At 48.9% G+C, this 23128-nt stretch overlaps 1 protein-coding gene across 3 annotated transcripts in view; it reads left to right on the top strand.

Moving 5' to 3' along the window:
- phex (phosphate regulating endopeptidase homolog, X-linked) overlaps positions 1–23128 on the top strand; it is a 52056-nt gene that overhangs the window by 3358 nt on the left and 25570 nt on the right. The window lies entirely within an intron of this gene.

Consider the following 23128-nt stretch of genomic DNA (forward strand, 5'->3'; position numbering starts at 1 on the left):
GTAGTAACATATCATTCTGTAGTTGGACTAGGCCTTGTAGTAACTTATAATTCTGTAGTTGGACCAAGCATTGCAATAATTTATCATCCTGTAGTTGGACTAGGCCTTGCAATAACTTATCATTCTGTAGTTGGACCAGGCCTTTTAGTAACTTATCATTCTGTAGTTGGACCAAGCATTGCAATAACTTATCATTCTGTAGTTGGATTAGGCCTTGTAGTAATTTATCATTCTGTAGTTGGATTAGGCCTTGTAGTAACTTATCATTCTGTAGTTGGACCGGGCCTTGTAGTAACTTATCATTCTGTAGTTGGACCAGGCCTTGCAATAACTTATCATTCTGTAGTTGGACTAGGCCTTGTAGTAACTTATCATTCTGTAGTTGGACCAGGCCTTGTAATAATTGATTATTATGAAGTTGGGCCAGGCCTTGTAATAATTGATTATTATAAAGTTGGGCCAGGCCTTGTAATAATTGATTATTATAAAGTTGGGCCAGGCCTTATAATAATTGATCATTATAAAGTTGGGCCAGGCCTTGTAATAACACATCATTCTGTCTCTGTATGTCACGGATTCTGCCGAGGCTGCTCCTCCTCCTTGCTCGGGCAGGCTTCGGCGTTCGTCGTCCCCGGAGTACTAGCTACTGCCGATCGATGTTTCGGTGTTTGTCTTGTTTTGTCTTGAGTAGTACACCTGTTGTCTATTATGTTTGATTGTTTAGCCTATAATTTCCCTTGTCTCACGTGTGGTATTTGTGTGTTATTGTTTGTATGTCTAGTCGATGTTCGGCCTTGCTATTTTTCCATATTACGTATATGGTGTTTTTCCCTCCAGTTGTGGAGGCGTTTGTTTTGTACTTTACATTTAGTAAAGTAGTCTACCTGATTCTCTGTGTCCTGCGTCTGACTTCACTCGCCGCGTACACATCACCTTCTGACAGAATAACACACCACCATGGAGTCAGCAGGATCAGCGGTACCGACGGAGTCTCTAGAGGAGCGCGTCAGCAGCCAAGACGCCATGATCCAAAGACTCGGCACCGCCATGCAGGATGTAATGGACACTTTGAGCCGATGGGAAAGAGGAGGTTTGCCCACACCTCCTCCAACTGTCATGGGCCTCTCACTCCACCGGGTTACCACCTTAATTTTCTTCCACTCTGCTCACCACTCTCTCTACTCAGCCTAACTAGCTCCACCTGTCCCTGCTCTGCTCTGCTCTAATTACTCTGCCAGCTGCGCTGCATTACCCACTACCTCTCCCAGTATTTAAGGCCCTGTCTTTCAGCTCTCCGGTGTCAGATCGTCTGCAAAGCTCACACCCGGAACCTGTTTGCTCGCGCTTCTGGCTCACCCTGGTTTTGTGACCCCGGACCTGCCTGTTTTTTGGATACTCTTCTGCCTCAGGAGATCCAGACCTGCTTCTGCCATTACGACTCCTGACTACTCTTCAATCCCGGTAACTCTGACCAGCCTTCTGCCTTGCTACTACGTATTTTGGATTTCCCTTGAACTGTACTGCTGCCTGGTTTCATTCCGCCCTGTTGTGTCTGTGTCTCCCCCCAGGACTTCTGGACCACCCACCACCGGCTTCATAGGACGCATCGCTGCCACTGGGGGGCACAGACCCAGCGCATTGGACGGGATCCCTGTTACCCCTGGAGCCTTCATTCACTCCCTACTTCCCTTTTCCCTTAAGTTTAATAAACTTTCTGGTGTGACGCAATTGTGGTCCTCTGGTCGTCTGTCTGAATCGTGACAGTACGATCTGACCATTTTGGACTCAGCGCACACTTTCCCCGACATGGAAACCGATGAGCATGAGCAGCAGTTCCAGCAGCAGCAACAACAACTCGCCATGATCATTCAACTCCTCACCAACCTTACCCCAGCCAGTCTGCCCACCAGCCCAGCCCCCGAGTTACCTGCCCCGGTCATTGCAGCCGCTGCTCCGAACCCAAGATTGGAAACCCCGAGCGGTTCAACGGCGATTCAACCCAGGTCCGGCCATTCCTGACTAGCTGCCGACTTCAGTTCTCCTTGCAGCCAAGGACCTTCGCCACGGAGGGGGCTAAAGTTGGGTATGCCATCACTCACCTGACGGGCCGAGCTCGACTCTGGGGAACAGCAGAGTTCGAACGTCAAACCCCCGCATGTGCAACCTTCGACCTGTTTGCTGAGGAGATGCTGAAGGTGTTTGACCTGGATTCACCCACCGCAGAGGCGTCTCGTGAACTGTTCAGTATTCGACAAGGCAGACGTACAGTCGCAGACCATTCCATCGACTTCCGAACCCTGGCTAGACGAAGTTCTTGGAACACACCATCGTTGGTGGACGCGTTCTTCCATAGTTTGGCTGACTATATCAAGGGACGAGTTGGTCTCCCATGAACTGCCTTCCACTCTTGATGAAGCCATCGCACTGACTGTCAGGATCGACAGAAGGATACAGACCCGTCGTCGTGAGAGGGGGCGCCAAGGTCCACCTACTACCGGCATTCGGAGAGATCCGACTGGGCTCCTGTCATCTACTGCCACTCACCCAGGTCAGCTTGATCAGTCTGAGCCTATGGAGATTGGGCGAGCCTCCCTCACTCCTGCAGAGCGCCAGCGCCGCTTCACCTCAAACCTCTGCCTCTATTGTGGAGGTGATGGACATCGTGTGGTAACCTGCCCTTTAAAGGGCCGAAGCTCACCGGGCGTAGGGGAGTCCGGTTGAGTTCAATGACCATCCAGTCCTCCGACCGCAAACCCCTGCTGCAAGTTCACCTCCGCCTCTCTGACTCAACTCACACCCTGGCTGCTCTGGTGGATTCTGGCGCCGAAGCCAACATAATGGACATCAAGCTGGCACGCCAACTGGGACTGGAGAACCTCCGTTTGACACCTCCTATTCCTGCCCGGGCACTGGACGGACACTTACTCGGATCGGTCACTCATGTCACGGCCCCGGTCTCGATGGGTCTGTCCGGGAAACCATCAAGAAACTATCCAGTTTCACCTGCTCCCCCTCTCCAGGCCAACCCCTCATCCTGGGTTACCCATGGCTCCGCCGGCACAACCCTCAGCTCGACTGGGTGACCGGGGTGATCAGGGAGTGGGGAGAGGACTGCCACCGAACCTGCCTGCTTGCTGCCGCACTACCCCTCGGCCAGTACCTACTAACTCCGCTCCTGACCTCTCCAATGTCCCAGAATGCTACCATGGTCTCAGAGAGGTGTTTAACAAAGCAAGAGCCACATCTCTGCCCCCCCTCACCGACCGTACGACTGTGCCATCGACCTCCTCCCTGGAACAGCTCCTCCAAGGGGGTCGTCTTTATTCGTTGTCTGCTCCTGAAAGAAAGTCCATGGAGGACTACATCAATGGTTCTCTGTCCGCAGGATTAATCCGTTCATCTTCATCTCCTGCTGGTGCTGGCTTCTTCTTTGTGGGGAAGAAGGACGGATCTCTTCGCCCCTGCATCGACTACAGGGGACTCAACGACATCACAGTGAAAAACCGTTACCCTCTGCCTCTGCTCACCTCTGCTTTTGAGTTGCTCCAGGGAGCCACTGTTTTTACCAAGTTGGATCTCAGAAACGCTTACCACCTAGTGCGGATCCGGGAGGGAGATGAATGGAAAACCGCATTCAATACACCAACAGGCCACTACGAGTATCTGGTTATGCCTTTTGGCCTCACCAATGCTCCTGCTGTGTTCCAGGCTCTAGTGAATGATGTACTGCGGGACATGTTAAACAAGTTTGTCTTCGTTTACCTGGATGACATCTTAATTTACTCCAGAAACCTGTCTGAACACACCCGCCATGTCCAGCAAGTTCTTCATCGTCTTCTGGAGAATTCCCTCTACGCCAAGGCAGAGAAATGTGAGTTTCACGTCAAGACAGTGGCCTTCCTGGGGTACATAGTGGCAGAGGGAAGTATCCAAATGGATCCTGCCAAAGTATCAGCAGTCACTTCATGGCCAGTTCCGGAGAACAGAAAGAAGCTGCAACAGTTTCTGGGGTTTGCTAACTTCTATAGGAAGTTTATCCGGAACTACAGTACCGTTGCTGCCCCTCTCACTGCTCTAACCAGCACCAAGCAACCCTTCACCTGGACCCCAGCAGCCGACAAAGCCTTCAGTACCCTCAAGGTGAGGTTCACCTCCGCTCCCATCCTCCAGATGCCTGATATGGACCGGCAATTCATTGTGGAGGTGGACGCCTCGGATGTGGGAGTTGGTGCTGTGATTTCTCAGTGGGCTGCGGAGGATAGGAAGCTCCATCCCTGTGCCTTTTTCTCACGTCGGTTGTCCCCCTCTGAGTGCAATTACGACATAGGGAACCGTGAGCTGCTGGCTGTGAAGCTTGCCTTGGAGGAGTGGCGTCACTGGCTGGAGGGGTCCACCATTCCATTTCTCGTTTGGACCGATCATAAGAACTTGGAGTACATCCGCACGGCCAAACGGTTGAACTCCAGGCAGTCCCGCTGGGCCCTGTTCTTCACCAGGTTTAATTTCACTCTGTCATACCGGCCTGGATCACGCAACACCAAGCCAGACGCCCTCTCCCGTCAATTCCAGAAGGATGACACCCCCTCCAAGGACCCTGTGTCGATTCTGCCAAGTCCCTGCATCGTTGCAGCTCTGACCTGGGCTGTTGAGGAACAGGTGCTAGAGGCTCTCCGTAACCAGCCAGGTCCCAGCACTTGCCCAGCTGACCGCCTTTTTTGTCCCCGAAGACCTGAGGTCCCAGGTCATTCAGTGGGGGACATGACTCCCGCCTAGCTTGTCACCCTGGCTCCACCCGCACTTACAACCTGCTCGCCCAGAGGTTCTGGTGGCCCTCTCTGAGGAAGGATGTACGGGAATTCGTCCAAGCCTGCCCCATCTGCAACCAACACAAGTCGTCCTGCCAGCCCCCAGCCGGATTGCTGCAGCCCCTGCCTGTGCCCAGACGTCCCTGGTCTCACATCGCCCTTGACTTTGTCACGGGGCTGCCCCCTTCAAGTGGCATGACCGTCATTCTCACCATCGTTGACCGTTTCAGCAAGATGGCACACTTCATTCCCCTCCCCAAGCTCCCAACCGCCAAGGAGACCGCCCAGGTGGTCCTGGAACACGTCTTCCGGATCCACGGACTGCCAAAGGATGTTGTTTCTGACCGTGGTCCACAATTCTCCTCCGCTTTTTGGAAGGAGTTCTGTCACCTGCTGGGAGCCACAGTCAGTCTGACTTCCGGATTCCATCCCCAATCCAATGGGCAGTCAGAGCGGGCTAATCAGGAGCTCGAGAAGGCACTGCGATGCATGACTTCACGCAACCCCCACTCCTGGTCGCAGCAATTGACATGGGTGGAGTACGCACACAATTCTCTGACCTGCTCTGCCATCGGTATGTCCCCTTTCCAATGTGTTTATGGATACCAGCCTCCTCTATTTGCCAGCCAGGAGGAGGAGGTTACTTGCCCATCTGCACTTGCTTTTGCCCGTCGATGTCGCCGCACCTGGTCACAAGCCCGAGCCACACTCCTCAGGTCCGTTGCCAGCTACACTACCGGGGCCAACCGTCGGAGAATTCCTGCTCCCACCTACCATGTTGGTCAAAGGGTGTGGTTGTCATCGAAGAACCTGCCACTCAGGGTGGAGTCGCAGAAGCTGGCACCTCGGTTCATTGGCCCATTCCCTATCATAAGAGTGATTAGCCCAACTGCTGTCCGGCTCCAACTGCCTAATTCCCTGAGGGTGCACCCCACTTTCCATGTGTCTAAGATTAAGCCCATCCATGAGAGTCCGCTGGTCCCTGCTGCGCCTGGTCCTCCTCCTCCACGGCTCAGTCGATGGTGGTCTGGTTTACACCGTCCGCCGCCTGCTTCGGTCCAGACGGAGGGGTAGGGGTCTCCAGTACCTCATTGACTGGGAGGGCTATGGACCTGAGGAAAGGACCTGGGTGCCAGCTAGTCGGATTGTGGATAGGACTCTCATCACCGCTTTCCACCAACGGCATCCTGATCAACCTGCAATCCGTAGGGGCCGCCCCAGAGGGGTCCCTAACCGTCCGGCCCGCTCGGCTTCCTGTCCTGTGCCTGATCCTGTCTCGGGACCTGTCCCATCTCCCGACCACGGCCCTCCGGCTTCCTCCGAGGATGAGGACGTTCACTCGGACCGTTCGGAGGAGTTCTAGCCCTCCTCCGGCTCCCCTCCTCCCGCCCGGCGTGGTGTTGCTCTTGGGACTTCTGGGGCCGTCCCTTGGGGGGTTCTGTCATGGGCCTCTCACTCCACCGGGTTACCACCTTAATTTTCTTCCACTCTGCTCACCACTCTCTCTACTCAGCCTAACTAGCTCCACCTGTCCCTGCTCTGCTCTGCTCTAATTACTCTGCCAGCTGCGCTGCATTACCCACTACCTCTCCCAGTATTTAAGGCCCTGTCTTTCAGCTCTCCGGTGTCAGATCGTCTGCAAAGCTCACACCCGGAACCTGTTTGCTCGCGCTTCTGGCTCACCCTGGTTTTGTGACCCCGGACCTGCCTGTTTTTTGGATACTCTTCTGCCTCAGGAGATCCAGACCTGCTTCTGCCATTACGACTCCTGACTACTCTTCAATCCCGGTAACTCTGACCAGCCTTCTGCCTTGCTACTACGTATTTTGGATTTCCCTTGAACTGTACTGCTGCCTGGTTTCATTCCGCCCTGTTGTGTCTGTGTCTCCCCCCCCCAGGACTTCTGGACCACCCACCACCGGCTTCATAGGACGCATCGCTGCCACTGGGGGGGGCACAGACCCAGCGCATTGGACGGGATCCCTGTTACCCCTGGAGCCTTCATTCACTCCCTACTTCCCTTTTCCCTTAAGTTTAATAAACTTTCTGGTGTGACGCAATTGTGGTCCTCTGGTCGTCTGTCTGAATCGTGACACCAACAAGACCACCACCATCGGCCAGACCCATCGTTCCATCTCCGGAGTCCAGTGGGATTCCCGAGGGCTTATGATGGCACCGCGGCCGGGTGTCAGGGTTTCATGCTCCAAGTAGAACTCTACCTGGCAACCATTCACCCGGCGCCCTCGGGATACGAGAGCGTTTCCGCCCTCATCTCCTGTCTTTCCGGCAAGGCATTGGAGTGGGCCAATGCCGAATGGAGGGGAATAGACGCCGCCACCGTCAGTTATGCGGAGTTCTCCCGCCGCTTCAGGGCGGTTTTCGATCATCCCCCAGAGGGGAAAGCGGCGGGGGAGCGTCTGTTCCACCTCAGACAGGGGAAGAGGAGCGCGCAGGATTTCGCACTGGATTTCCGGACTCTGGCGGCCAATGCGGGATGGAATGAGAGGGCCCTCATCGACCACTATAGGTGCAGCCTACGGGAGGACGTTCGCCGAGAGTTGGCCTGCAGGGACACCAACTTAAGCTTCGATCAGTTGGTGGACATGTCGATCCGTCTGGATAGCCTGCTGGCTACCCGCGGACGTCCGGAGCTGGGGCCGTCCATCTCATCCCCCAGCACCTCCGAGCCGAGCCCTATGGAGCTCGGGGGTGCTGGTGCTAGAGAGAGGAGGAGAGAGACCCGGAGAGAGGCCGTCCCCTGCACCAACTGTGGCCGTAGAGGACACACTGCGGTTCGGTGCTGGGGAGGGTCTCCTAGGGATCGAGGCAGTAGGCCATGCACTGATGAGTCATTCCAGGTGAGTAAGCGCCCAACTCACCCAGAGCTCTCTGTTGTCCACTTGTGTATCCAAGTTGAGTTTCCCCAGGTTTCATCTCACTCCCAGCATAAGGCGCTAGTCGATTCAGGCGCAGCTGGGAATTTTATCGATCGCTGTTTCTCGTATAAGTTAGGGATTCCCCTTATACCAGTTGATGTGCCCTTCCCCATCCATGCCCTAGACAGCCGCCCTTTGGGGTCAGGATTGATCAGGGAGGTCACGGCGCCACTTAAGATGAAGACGCATGGGGGTCATGAGGAAATTATACAGTTGTATTTGATCGACTCTCCTGCGTTTCCCGTGGTGTTGGGGCTTCCTTGGTTAATATCTCATGACCCCAACATTTTGTGGCAACAGAGGGCTCTCAGGGAGTGGTCTGGTCAGTGTGTCGGGCGGTGTATAGGTGTTTCCGTAGGGGCGACAACGGTGGAAAGTCCGAACCAAGTGCACATTCCTCCTGAGTATAATGATTTGGCACTCGTCTTCAGTAAGAAGAGGGCGACTCAATTACCACCTCATAGACAGGGGGATTGTGCGATAGACCTCCAGGCAGGTGCTGCACTTCCACGTAGTCATGTGTATCCTCTGTCTCAGGAGGAGAAGGCGGCTATGGAGACATACATCGCCAAATCTCTAGGACAGGGATACATACGGCCCTCCACTTCTCCTGCGTCCTTGAGTTTATTTTTTGTGAAGAAGAAAGATGGAGGTTTGCGCTCGTGTATTGATTACCGTAGTCTCAATCAGATTACTATTAAATACAGTTATCCTCTCCCTCTGATTGCGAGTATGACGGAGTCATTACACGGAGCGCGATTCTTCACAAAATTGGATCTCAAGAGCGCTTACAACCTGCTGCGCATTAGGGAAGGAGATGAATGGAAAACAGCATTTAGTACCACCTCGGGTCACTATGAGTATCTCATCATGCCATACGGGTTAATAAATGCTCCTTCAGTCTTCCAATCATTTGTCGACAAGATTTTCCGGGATTTGCATGGACAGGGTGTAGTGGTGTATATTGACGACATTCTAATATACTCTGCTACACGAGCCGAGAATGTGGCCCTTGTGTTTCGGGTGTTGGGTAGGCTGTTGGAGCATGACTTGTATGTGAAGGCGGAGAAATGCCTGTTTTTCCAGGAGTCCATCTCCTTCCTGGGACATCGGTTGTCCGCGTCAGGGGTGGAGATGGAGATTGACCGCGTTTCAGCCGTGCGTAATTGGCAGACAACTACCACGGTTAAGGAGGTGCAGCGGTTTTTGGGTTTTGCCAATTACTACCGGAGGTTTATCCGGGGTTTTGGACAGGTAGCAGCTACCATCACCTCCCTGCTAAAGGGGGGCCCGGTGCGTTTGCAGTGGTCGGCTGAGGCGGACAGGGCGTTTAGACATCTGAAGGACCTGTTCACCTCTGTTCCGGTGCTGGCACATCCGGACCCCTCTTTGGCGTTCCAAGTGGAGGTGGACGCGTCAGAGGCGGGGATTGGGGCTGTACTGTCTCAACGCTCGGGCACGCCTCCTAAACTCCGTCCCTGTGCCTTTTATTCTAAGAAGCTCAGCCCGGCGGAACGTAATTACGACGTGGGGGACAGGGAGCTGCTAGCTGTGGTCCAAGCCCTAAAGGTGTGGAGGCATTGGCTTGAGGGGGCTCAACACCCTTTTCTCATTCTGACTGACCATCGTAACCTGGAGTACATCCGGGCAGCTAGGAGACTGAACCCTCGTCAGGCTAGGTGGGCCATGTTTCTGGCCCGGTTTGTCTTTAAGCTCACGTATATACCAGGGTCACAGAACGTTAAGGCAGACATTTACATTACATTTACATTTTAGTCATTTAGCAGACGCTCTTATCCAGAGCGACTTACAGTTAGTGAGTGCATACATTATTATTATTTTTTTTTTTTCATACTGGCCCCCTGTGGGAATCGAACCCACAACCCTGGCATTGCAAACGCCATGCTCTACCAACTGAGCAGACGCTCTGTCCCGGCGATATGACACAGAGGAGAGGTCCATTGAGCCCACTCCCATACTTCCGGAGTCTTGTCTGGTGGCACCGGTGGTGTGGGAGGTCGATGCGGAGATCGAGCGGGCGTTACGTACCGACCCTACTCCTCCAGAGTTTCCGGAGGGGCGGAAGTACGTGCCGCTCGAGATCCGTGATCGACTGATTTATTGGGCTCACATGTCACCCTCCTCTGGTCATCCTGGTATTGGCCGGACAGTGCACTGCCTTAGTGAGAAGTACTGGTGGCCAACCTTGGACGTGAGGGTTTATGTCTCCTCCTGCTCGGTGTGCGCTCAGTGTAAGGCACCTAGACACCTGCCCAGGGGGAAGTTACAACCCCTACCCGTTCCACAACGGCCGTGGTCTCACCTATCGGTAGACTTTGTCACGGACCTTCCCCCCTCCCAGGGGAATACCACAATTTTGGTCGTTGTGGATCGGTTTTCTAAGGCCTGCCGTCTCATTCCAATGCCAGGTCTCCCTACTGCCCTACAAACTGCTGAGGCCTGTTTACACACGTCTTCCGGCACTACGGGGTACCTGAGGATATAGTGTCTGATCGGGGTCCCCAGTTCACCTCTAGAGTGTGGAGGGCGTTTATGGAACGCTTGGGGGTCTCGATTAGCCTTACCTCGGGTTTCCACCCTGAGAGTAATGGGCAGGTGGAGAGAGTAAACCAGGATGTGGGTAGGTTTCTGAGGTCCTATTGCCAGGACCGGCAGGAGGAGTGGTTGGGGTATATCCCCTGGGCAGAGATTGCCCAGAACTCACTTCGCCACTCCTCCACTAATCTGACTCCTTTTCAGTGTGTGTTGGGGTATCAGCCGGTTCTGGCACCCTGGCATCAGAGCCAGATCGAGGCTCCTGCGGTGGATGAATGGTTTCCCCCGAGCGCCGTAGGCATAAGGCGAGCTCCGATCACCACCGCAGTGAGGGTCCAGTTTATGCACCTGGAGATCGAGTCTGGCTCTCGACTCGAAACCTGCCCCTTCGCCTGCCCTGCCGGAAGCTGGGTCGGCTGTTTGTGGGGCCATTTAAAGTCCTGAGGAGATTGAACGAGGTATGTTACAGGTTACCACTGCCCAATGATTACCGCATTAACCCCTCGTTCCATGTGTCTCTCCTCAGGCCGGTGGTAGCTGGTCCACTCCAGGAGAATGAGATACGAGAGGCTCCTCCGCCCCCACTGGACATCGAGGGGGCTCCGGCGTACTCAGTCCAGTCCATCGTGGATTCGAGACGTCGGATGGGGGGTCTGCAGTATCTTTTGGAGTGGGAGGGGTACGGTCCAGAGGAACGGTGCTGGGTGCCTAGGAGGGACATCTTAGATCCCTCCCTCTTGACGGAGTTCCACCGGAGTCATCCCACTCGCCCTGCTCCGCGTCCTCCTGGCCGTCCCCGAGGCCGGGGTCGGCGCACGGCTGGAGCCGCGCGTCAAGGGGGGGGTACTGTCACGGATTCTGCCGAGGCTGCTCCTCCTCCTTGCTCAGGCAGGCTTCGGCGTTCGTCGTCCCCGGAGTACTAGCTACTGCCGATCGATGTTTCGGTGTTTGTCTTGTTTTGTCTTGAGTAGTACACCTGTTGTCTATTATGTTTGATTGTTTAGCCTATAATTTCCCTTGTCTCACGTTTGGTATTTGTGTGTTATTGTTTGTATGTCTAGTCGATGTTCGGCCTTGCTATTTTTCCATATTACGTATATGGTGTTTTTCCCTCCAGTTGTGGAGGCGTTTGTTTTGTACTTTACATTTAGTAAAGTAGTCTACCTGAATGTCACGGTTTCGGCCGAGGCTGCTCCTCCTCCTTGCTCGGGCAGGCTTCGGCGGTCGTCGTCCCCGGAGTACTAGCTGCCACCGTTGTATGTTATCGATGTTTGTTTGGTTTTGTCTTCTTTGTACACCTGTTTCCTTTTAGTGTTAATTATGTCTCCTATAAGTTTCCCGTTTTGTTAGTCGTGTGTTGTGTGTAATTGTTCCGCCTGTCTTTTTGGTGCTGCTCGTTTTTTGCATTTTGTATGTTCTGGTTAGTCGCACTGTGTTTCGTGCGCTATCGCATTTGAGTATTTTTACGCACTGCTGCGTAATAGTTCGCCTCCTGTTTAGTTGAGGCCAGTGTTTATTATTTTTTCGTTCAGTAAAGTCGGTTGGACGAAGCTTCTGTGTCCTGCGTTTGACTCCTACACCACATCCACCTCAGCAATTTCTGACAGAATTACACACCATCTAATGGAGTCAGCAAGAGCAGCAGCGCCCGAGTCTTTGGAGGAGTGCGTCCGCGGCCAGGACGATAGGATCCTACAACTCGGGACCGCCCTGCAGGACGTAATTAATACTCTGCACCGATGGGAGACCAGAGGGGTACCCACACCTCCACCTACCTTACCACCACCATCGGTCAGTCCTCCCATCCAAGCTCCGGAATCCAGTGGGATTCGGCTCTCGCTCCCGAGGGCGTATGACGGCACCGCTGCCGTGTTCGACCATCCACCTGAGGGGAAAGCGGCGGGGGAGCGTCTATTCTACCTCCGACAGGGGAAGAGGAGCGCACAGGAGTTCGCTCTGGAATTCCGGACTCTAGCGGCTGATGCAGGGTGGAATGAGCGGGCCCTCATCGATCACTATCGATGCAGTCTACGGGAGGACGTCCGCCGAGAGCTGGCCTGCAGGGACACCAACCTCTTGTTCGACCAGTTGGTGGACATGTCCATCCGTCTCGACACCCTGCTGGCCACCCGCGGACGCTCCGAGTGGGGGCCGTCCATTCCATCCTCCAGCACCTCCGAGCCGAGCCCTATGGAGCTCGGGGGTGCTGGCGCTAGAGAGAGGAGGAGAAGGAGCCCGAGGGGGGCCGTCCCCTGCACCAACTGTGGCCGTGGAGGGCACACTGTGGCTAGGTGCTGGGGAGGGTCTCCAGGGGGACGGGACAACAGGCCACGCACTGGGGAGCCCTTCCAGGTGAGTAGGCGCCCCACTTACCCAGAGCTCTCTGTTGTGCACTTATGTATACCTGTACGATTTCCACAGGTTGCACCTCTTTCCCAGCATAAGGCGCTAGTAGATTCAGGCGCAGCTGGGAATTTTGTTGATCGGAATTTTTGTGTAGAGTTAGGGATTCCCCTCCTTCCTGTTGATACTCCCTTCCCTGTCCATGCACTAGATAGCCGCCCGTTGGGATCGGGGGTTGATTAGGGAGGTCACAGCACCACTTAGGATGAGTACGCAGGGGGGTCATGAGGAAACTATTCAGTTATATCTGATCGACTCTCCTGCATATCCAGTGGTGCTGGGGCTTCCCTGGTTGATTACCCATAATCCCTCCATTTCGTGGCAACAGAGGGCTCTTATGGAGTGGTCTGCCCAGTGTGTGGGGCGATGTCTAGGTGTTTCCGTGGGGGCGACCTCGGTGGAGAGTTCGAACCAAGTGCCCGCAATGCACATTCCCCCTGAGTATGAGGAAGTAGCACTCGTGTTAAGCAAGACGAGGGCGACGCGGTTGCCTCCTCATAGACAGGGGGATTGTGCGATAGACCTCCAGGCAGGAGCAGCGCTTCCGCGGAGCCATGTGTATCCTCTGTCTCAAGAAGAGAAGGGGGCTATGGAGACATACATTTCAGAGTCTTTGAGACAAGGATACATATGGCCCTCCACTTCCCCTGCGTCCTCGAGCTTCTTTTTTGTGAAGAAGAAGGATGGAGGGTTGCGCCCGTGTATTGATTACCGTAGTCTCAATCAGATCACTGTGAAATACAGTTATCCACTCCCTCTGATTGCGACTATGACGGAATCATTACACGGAGAGCGTTTCTTCACAAAACTGGATCTCAGGAGCGCCTACAACTTGGTGTGCATTAGGGAGGGCGATGATTGGAAGACAGCATTTAGTACCACCTCGGGTCATTACGAGTATCTCGTCATGCCATACGGGTTGATGAATGCTCCTTCAGTCTTCCAATCCTTTGTGGACGAGATCTTCCGGGACATGCAGGGGCAAGGTGTGGTTGTGTACATTGACGACATTCTAGTGTACACTTCTACCCGAGCCGAGCATGTAGCTCTGGTGCGCCGAGTGTTGAGGAGGCTGTTGGAGCACGACTTGTATGTCAAGGCAGAGAAATGTCTGTTTTTCCAGGAGTCTATCTCCTTTTTGGGTTATCAGTTGTCCGCGTCAGGGGTGAAGATGGAGGTTGACCGTGTGTCAGCCGTGCGTAATTGTCACACCCCAACCACGGTTAAAGAGGTGCAGCAGTTCTTGGGTTTTGCAAATTACTACCGGAGGTTTATCCGGGGTTTTGGACAGGTGGCAGCTCCCATAACGTCTCTTCTGAAGGGGGGTCCGGCGCGCTTGCAGTGGTCTGCTGAGGCGGACAGGGCATTTGGGAGACTGAAGGACCTGTTTACTTCGGCTCCGGTGCTGGCGCATCCGGACCCCGCTTTACCATTTCAGGTAGAGGTGGACGCGTCAGAGGCTGATTAGCTGTTCAGGAGTCTTATGGCTTGGGTGTAGAAGCTGTTAAGAAGCCTTTTGAACCTAGACTTGGCGTTCCGGTACCGCTTGCCGTGCGGTAGCAGAGAGAACAGTCTATGACTAGGGTGGCTGGAGTCTTTGACAATTTTTAGGGCCTTCCTCTGACACCACCTGGTATAGAGGTCCTGGATGGCAGGAAGCTGACACCACCTGGTATAGAGGTCCAACTGCAGGAAGCAGTTGCCATACCAGGCGGTGATGCAACCAGTCAGGATGCTCTCGATGGTGCAGCTGTATAACTTTTTGAGGATCTGAGGACCCATGCCAAATCTTTTCAGTCTCCTGAGGGGGAATAGGCTTTGTAGTGCCCTCTTCACGACTGTCTTGGTGTGTTTGGACCATGATAGTTTGTTGGTGATGTAGACACCAAGGAACTTGAAGCTCTCAACCTGCTCCACTACAGCCCCGTCGATGAGAATGGGGGCGTGCTCAGTCCTCTTTTTTTTTCCTGTAGTCCAGAATCATCTCCTTTGTCTTGATCACATTGAGGGAGAGGTTGTTATCCTGGCACCACAAGGCCAGGTCTCTGACCTCCTCTCTATAGGCTGTCTCATTGTTGTCGGTGATCAGGCCTACCATTGTTGTGTCATCAACAAACTGGCCATGCAGTCATGGGTGAACAGGGAGTACAGGAGGGGACTGAGCATGCACCTCTGAGGGGCCCCTGTGTTGAGGATCAGCGTGGCAGATGTGTTGTTACCTACCCTTACCACCTGGGGGCGGCCCGTCAAGAAGTCCAGGATCTAGTTGCAGAGGGAGGTGTTTAGTCCCAGGGTCCTTAGCTTAGTGATGAGCGTTGAGGGCACTATGGTGTTGAATGCTGAGATGTAGTCAATGAATAGCATTCTCACGTAGGTGTTCCTCTTGTCCAGGTGGGAAAGGGCAGTGTGGAGTGCAATAGAGATTGACAAATTGGAGTGTGTCAAGTGTTTCTGGGATAATGGTGTTGATGTGAGCCATGACCAGCCTTTCAAAGCACTTCATGGCTACAGACGTGAGTGCTACGGGTCGGTAGTCATTTAGGCAGGTTATCTTAGTGTTCTTGGGCACAGGGACTATGGTGGTCTGCTTGAAACATGTTGGTATTACGGACTCAGTCAGGGACATGTTGAAAATGTCAGTGAAGACACTTGCCAGTTGGTCAGCGCATGCTTGGAGTACACATCCTGGTATTCCGTCTGGCCTTGCTAATGTTGACCTGCTTAAAAGTCTTACTCACATCGGCTACGGAGAGCGTGATCACATAGTCATCCGGAACAGCTGGTGCTCTCATGCATGCTTCCGTGTTGCTTGCCTCACAGCGAGCATAGAAGTGATTGAGCTCGTCTGGTAGGCTTGTGTCACTGGGCAGTTCGCGGCTGTGCTGCCCTTTGTAGTCTCTAGTAGTTTTCAAGCCCTCCCACATCCGACGAGCATCGGAGCCAATGTAGTACGATTCAATCTTAGTCCTCTATTGACTCTTTGCCTGTTTGATGGTTCGTCGGAGGGCATATCGGCATTTCTTATAAGCGTCCGGGTTAGAGTCCCGCTCCTTGATAGTAATAGTAGTAATATGCCACTTAGCAGACGCTTTTATCCAAAGCGACTTACAGTCATGCGTGCATACATTTTTTTTTTATATGTATGGGTGGTCCCGGGGATCGAACCCACTACCCTGGCGTTACAAGCGCCGTGCTCTACCAGCTGAGCTACAGAGGACCACCAGAGGACCACCATAGCGGCAGCTCTACCCTTTAGCTCAGTGCGGATGTTGCCTGTAGTCCATGGCTTCTGGTTGGGGTATGTATGTACGGTCACTGTGGGGATGACGTCATCAATGCACTTATTGATGAAGCCAGTGACTGAGGTGGTGTACTCCTCAATGCTATCGGAACAATCCCAGAATATATTCCAGTCTGTGCTAGCAAAACAGTCCTGTAGCTTAGCATCTGCGTCATCTGACCACTTCCTTATTAACCAAGTCACTGGTGCTTCCTGCTTCAGTTTTTGCTTATAAGCAGGAATCAGGAGGATAGAGTTATGGTCAGATTTGCCAAATGGAGGGCGAGGGAGAGCTTTGTACGCGTCTCTGTGTGTGGATAACTTATCATTCTGTAGTTAGACCAGGCCTTGTAATAACATATTATTTTATAGTTGGACCAGGCCTTGTAATAACTTATCATTCTGTAGTTGGACCAGGCCTTGTAATAACTTATCATTATTTCTCTGTAGTTGGACAAAGCCTTGTAATAACTTATCATTCAGTCTCTGTATTTGGACCAGGCATTGTAGTAACTTATAAATCTGTAGTGGGACCAGGCCTTGTAATAACGCATCATTCTTCAGTTGGACCAGGCCTTGTGATAACGCATCATTCTTCAGTTGGACCAGGCCTTGTGATAACGCATCATTCTTCAGTTGGACCAGGCCTTGTGATAACGCATCATTCTTCAGTTGGACCAGGCCTTGTGATAACGCATCATTCTTCAGTTGGACCAGGCCTTGTGATAACGCATCATTCTTCAGTTGGACCAGGCCTTTTTCTTTATTTTGATTTTTTAACAACTTTTCCACCAACCCCACAACCCCTATAATATAATACATATACATATATATACACATCCTTTTCTAAAATATATTTTCCTTCATTACTTTCCAAACCCACCACCCCTCCCCTAATTGGAGTAAACTAGTGAACAACAACACTTAGGCTTCTACTTCCAGCTTATACATACTATATACATTTTATGGACACAATCTATTTGACAATAGTTATATTTGTCTTTTGTTTGTTTTTAGTCCTGTCCGTCCTCTACCTTCAACCTCTCCCATCTATTTCTGATGTCCATCCAGTTTGATTTCTATTTGCCATATATTTTAACTGTGCTGTTTCACAAAAGTTCTCAACCTATATACATTTTACAGACAAACTATATTTTACATTAGTTATCTTGTTGTTATAAGTCCCACAAGTTCTTTATTTATCCCAATTTTCTTTATCCAATTTTGGTGTTTAATGCAGGGCCATCAGGCAAGTCTCTTACTTTCTCCCCCTTCCACTTGCCTCTTCCATTTTTTGCAGTAATGCTGCAATTAGTTGGTTGTAACTTTGGGTAGAGAAGACATTTCCATATATTTTTGTTGGCTGCATGTGTGACAACTCCACCTGTCCTATTTATGATATCATTTACAAAGAATATGTTTTTTAAAATATATATATATATATATATATATATATATTTAAATCAATTAGTATATTTGAGTTTAAATAATTATAATATTATTTGTTCTTTCTTTTCTGTTGGATTAAACTAAAATTGCAACCAACTTTCTATGGCTTGTTTTAAAAATAGCAATATTTTGGAGATTATTAAATTTTCAAATAACCGAAAGTGAGAGGTTGTAATCTGAATAAAGGGAAAAAGGCCATTCTTGAACATGGAGTGAGACATTCTTACTAATTTGCAAGAGAACCAGTTTTGATTTAAGTATAACTTTTGTTTGACTGACGCCTTTAGTGAGAGGTGTAATGCTTTAATAGGTGTAATGCTTTAATAATAAATATTATTATATTTAAACATTTCTGCCCTCCAAATTCATATTCATTATATAAATAGGCTTTTAATTTTGTCTGGTTTGCCATTCCAAATAAAATTTAATATTTTTTGCTCATTTAATTAAAAATAACAGGTCGCAAGGTGTAGGCAAGGCCATAAGCAAATAGGTAAACTGGGATATGACTAAAGAGTTAATCAGTGGGATTTTTCCACAAATAGACAAGTATTGAGCTTTCCATGGTAGCAAGATCTTATCTATTTTTGCTAACTTTCTATTAACATTTATAGGAGTGAGATCCTTTCTTTCTTTCGGGAAATACATACCGAGTATGTCCACATCACTGTCAGACCATTTTATTGGTAAACTAAACAGTAATGGAAAAGTTGTATTTTTTATTGATCCAATACGTAAGATAGTAAACTTATCATAATTAGGTTGTAATCCAGAAAGGTTAGAAAAAGCATCTAGAGCCTCTATGAGGTTGTGGAGGGATTAAAGTTGTGGATTTAAAAGAAAACATGAATCATCAGCGTACAATGATACTTTTGTTTTTAAGCCCTGGATTTCTAACCACTTGATATTATTGTTGGATCTGATTTTAACAGCTAACATTTAGATGTCAATAATAAATAGATATGCTGATAGTGGACAACCTTGGTTTACTCCTCTTGACAGTTTAAAACTTTCTGAGAAGTAGCCATTATTTACTATTTTACACCTAGGGTTACTATACATGACTTTAACCCATTTTATAAGAGATTCTCCAAAATTGAAATATTCCAGGCATTTATATATAAACTCCAGTCATACTTTATCTAAAGCCTTTTCAAAGTCAGCTATGAATAGCAGGCCTGGTTTCCCAGATTTGTCCTAGTGTTCTATTGTTTCCAGTACTTGTCTTATATTATCTCCAATGTATCGTCCATGTAAAAATCTGTCTGATTAGGATGAATAATGTCCAACAATACCTTTTTAATTCTATGCTCTATACATTTTGCTAGAATTTTTGCATCACAACACTGTAGTGTAAGAGGCCTCCAATTTTTTTAACAGACTGGATCTTTTTATTTACCACTTGTATCCTGTTTCAGTAATAATGAAATCAGACCTTCTTGTTGAGTATTTGATAATCTACCATTTATATAGGAGTGGTTAAAACATGCTAATAACGGTCCTATGAGTATATAAAAAAGGGTTGGTATACCCCCACTGGTATGCCATCCAGCCCTGGAGTTTTCTCGGACTTAAAGGCTTTAATTGCATCAAGAAGTTCCTCCTCTGTAATTTGGCCTTCACATGAGTCTTTCTGTACAGCTGTTAATTTTACATTATTAACAGAAATAAATCCATACAATTAGCTTCGGTTAGTGGAGATGGAGGCGACTGAAATGAAAACATACAGTTGAAGGCGGAAGTTTACATACACCTTAGCCAAATACATTTAAACTCAGTCTTTCACAATTCCTGACATTTAATCCTAGTAAAAAATTCCCTGTCTTAGGTCAGTTAGGATCACCACTTTATTTTAAGAATGTGAAATGTCAGAATAATAGTAGAGAGAATTATTTATTTCAGCTTTTATTTATTTCATCACATTTCCAGTGGGTCAGAAGTTACACTCAATTAGTATTTGGTAGCATTGCCTTTAAATTGTTTAACTTGGGTCAAATGTTTCGGGTAGCCTTCCACAAGCTTCCCACAATAAGTTGGGTGAATTTTGGCCCATTCCTCCTGACAGAGCTGGTGTCAGGTTTGTAGGCTTCCTTGCTCGCAAACGCAATACCTTGACTTTGTTGTCCTTAGGCCATTTTGCCACAACTTTAGAAGTATGTTTGGGGTCATTGTCCATTTGGAAGACCCATATGCGACCAAGCTTTAACTTCCTGACTGATGTCTTGAGATGTTGCTTCAATATATCCACATAATTTTCCTTCCTCATGATGCCATCTATTTTGTGAAATGCACCAGTCCCTCCTGCAGCAAAGCACCCCCACAGCATGATGCTGCCACCCCCGTGCTTCACGGTTGGGATGGTGTTCTTCAGCTTGCAAGCGACCCCCTTTTTCCTCCAAACATAATGATGGTCATTATGGCCAAACAGTTATATATTGGTTTCATCAGACCAAAGGACATTTCTCCAAAAAGTAAGATCTTTGTCCCCATGTGCAATTGCAAACCGTAGTCTGTCTTTTTTATGGCGGTTTTGGAGCAGTGGCTTCTTCCCTGCTGAGCGGCCTTTCAGGTTATGTCGATATAGGACTTGTTTTACTGTGGATATAGATACTTTTGTACCTATTTCCTCCAGCATCTTCATAAGGTCCTTTGTTGTTGTTCTGGGATTGATTTGCACTTTTCGCACCAAAGTACGTTCATCTCTAGGAGACAGAACGCGTCTCCTTCCTGAGCGGTATGACGGCTGTGTGGTCCCATGGGGTTTATACGGTGGGGAAAAAAAGTATTTAGTCAGCCACCAATTGTGCAAGTTCTCCCACTTAAAAAGATGAGAGAGGCCTGTAATTTTCATCATAGGTACCCGTCAATTATGACAGACAAAATGAGATTTTTTTTCTCCAGAAAATCACATTGTAGGATTTTTAATGAATATATTAGCAAATTATGGTGGAAAATAAGTATTTGGTCAATAACAAAAGTTTCTCAATACTTTGTTATATACCCTTTGTTGGCAATGACACAGGTCAAACGTTTTCTGTAAGTCTTCACAAGGTTTTCACACACTGTTGCTGGTATTTTGGCCCATTCCTCCATACAGATCTCCTCTAGAGCAGTGATGTTTTGGGGCTGTCGCTGGGCAACACGGACTTTCAACTCCCTCCAAAGATTTTCTATGGGGTCGAGATCTGGAGACTGGCTAGGCCACTCCAGGACCTTGAAATGCTTCTTACGAAGCCACTCCTTCATTGCCCGTGCGGTGTGTTTGGGATCATTGTCATGCTGAAAGACCCAGCCACGTTTCATCTTCAATGCCCTTGCTGATGGAAGGAGGTTTTCACTCAAAATCTCACGATACATGGCCCCATTCATTCTTTCCTTTACACAGATCAGTCGTCCTGGTCCCTTTGCAGAAAAACAGCCCCAAAGCATGATGTTTACACCCCCATGCTTCACAGTAGGTATGGTGTTCTTTGGATGCAACTCAGCATTCTTTGTCCTCCAAACACGACGAGTTGAGTTTTTACCAAAAGTTCTATTTTGGTTTCATCTGACCATATGACATTCTCCCAATCCTCTTCTGGATCATCCAAATACACTCTAGCAAACTTCAGACGGGCCTGGACATGTACTGGCTTAAGCAGGGGGACACGTCTGGCACTGCAGGATTTGAGTCCCTGGCGGCGTAGTGTGTTACTGATGGTAGGCTTTGTTACTTTGGTCCCAGCTCTCTGCAGGTCATTCACTAGGTCCCCCCGTGTGGTTCTGGGATTTTTGCTCACCGTTCTTGTGATCATTTTGACCCCACGGGGTGAGATCTTGCGTGGAGCCCTAGATCGAGGGAGATTATCAGTGGTCTTATATGTCTTCCATTTCCTAATAATTGCTCCCACAGTTGATTTCTTCATACCAAGCTGCTTACCTATTGCAGATTCAGTCTTCCCAGCCTGGTGCAGGTCTACAATTTTGTTTCTGGTGTCCTTTGACAGCTCTTTGGTCTTGGCCATAGTGGAGTTTGGAGTGTGACTGTTTGAGGTTGTGGACAGGTGTCTTTTATACTGATAACAAGTTCAAACAGGTGCCATTAATACAGGTAACGAGTGGAGGACAGAGGAGCCTCTTAAGGAAGAAGTTACAGGTCTGTGAGAGCCAGAAATCTTGCTTGTTTGTAGGTGACCAAATACTTATTTTCCACCATCATTTGCAAATATATTCATAAAAAATCCTACAATGTGATTTTCTGGAGAAAAAAATTCTCAATTTGTCTGTCATAGTTGACGTGTACCTATGATGAAAATTACAGGCCTCTCTCATCTTTTTAAGTGGGAGAACTTGCACAATTGGTGGCTGACTAAATACTTTTTTCCCCCACTGTACTTGCGTGCTATTGTTTGTACAGATAAATGTGGTACCTTCAGGCATTTGGAAATTGCTCCGAAGGATGAACCAGACTTGTGGAGGTCTACAAATTTTTTTTCCTGAGGTCTTGGCTGATTTCTTTTGATTTTCCCATGATGTCAAGCAAAGAGGCACTGAGTTTGAAGGTAGGCCTTGAAATACATCCACAGGTACACCTCCAATTGACTCAAATTATGTCAATTAGCCTATCAGAAGCTTCTAAAGCCATGACATCATTTTCTGGAATTTTCCAAGCTGTTTAAAGGCAAAGTCAACTTAGTGTATGTAAACTTCTGACCCACTGGAATTGTGATACAGTGAATTATAAGTGAAATAATCTGTCTGTCAACAATTGTTGGAAAACTTACTTGTGTCATGCACAAAGTAGATGTCCTAACCAACTTGCCAAAACTATATTTTGTTAACAAGACATTTGTAGAGTGGTTGAAAAACAAGTTTTAATGACTCCAACCTTAGTGTATGTAAACTTCCGACTTCAACTGTATGCTTAAAGTACTTTGCTTCCTCTTTCAAAATATCATTTGGTGAATCATGTGTGACTCCGTCATTTGTAACAAGTTTCAGTAAAACATTTTTGGTTACATTTCTATGTTGAAGATAAAAAAATAATTTGGTGCATTTTTCCCCATATTCCATCCAGTTCGCTTTATTTTTATAATATATTACACTTGATCTTTCTTGAATAAGTTCCTCCATTTCTTTTTGTTTTTCCTCTAACTTATTCTGAGCCTCTATATTACAGTTTTTATTGTTGTTTATCTGTACTGTTAGACCTTCCATTTCCTTTGTTAATATGGACTCTTTGGACCTAAATTGCTTTTGTTTCAGAGATTAATACTGAATTGGATGGCCTCTAAAGGCACATTTAAAAGTGTCCCATACAATAACGGAATCTGCTGTACCTATGTTATGTCGGAAAAAGTCAGTTATAAATTCTTCTGACCTAGTTAAAAACAAGTTATCATCCAATAGGCTTTGATGGCGCCGACGGAGATGGCGGCCTCGCAACTAGCTCTTAGGTGTAAGGTTCTGTAGTTGTTTTGTTAGTTCACCTTGAGGATTGTTTTGATCATGCGGACTGGGATATGTTCTGGGTAGCTTACGAAAATAATTTAGACAAATACACTGATACGATAATTGAGTTTATCAGCAAGTGTATAGGAGATGTCGTACCCACTGTAACTATTAAAACCTATCTTAACCAGAAACCGTGGATAGATGGAAGCATTTGCACAAAACTGAAAGCGCAAACCACTGCATTTAACCATGGCAAGTTGACTAGG

Source organism: Coregonus clupeaformis, chromosome 7 (genome assembly GCF_020615455.1).
Source record: "Coregonus clupeaformis isolate EN_2021a chromosome 7, ASM2061545v1, whole genome shotgun sequence".
In the NCBI taxonomy this organism is placed as follows: domain Eukaryota; kingdom Metazoa; phylum Chordata; class Actinopteri; order Salmoniformes; family Salmonidae; genus Coregonus; species Coregonus clupeaformis.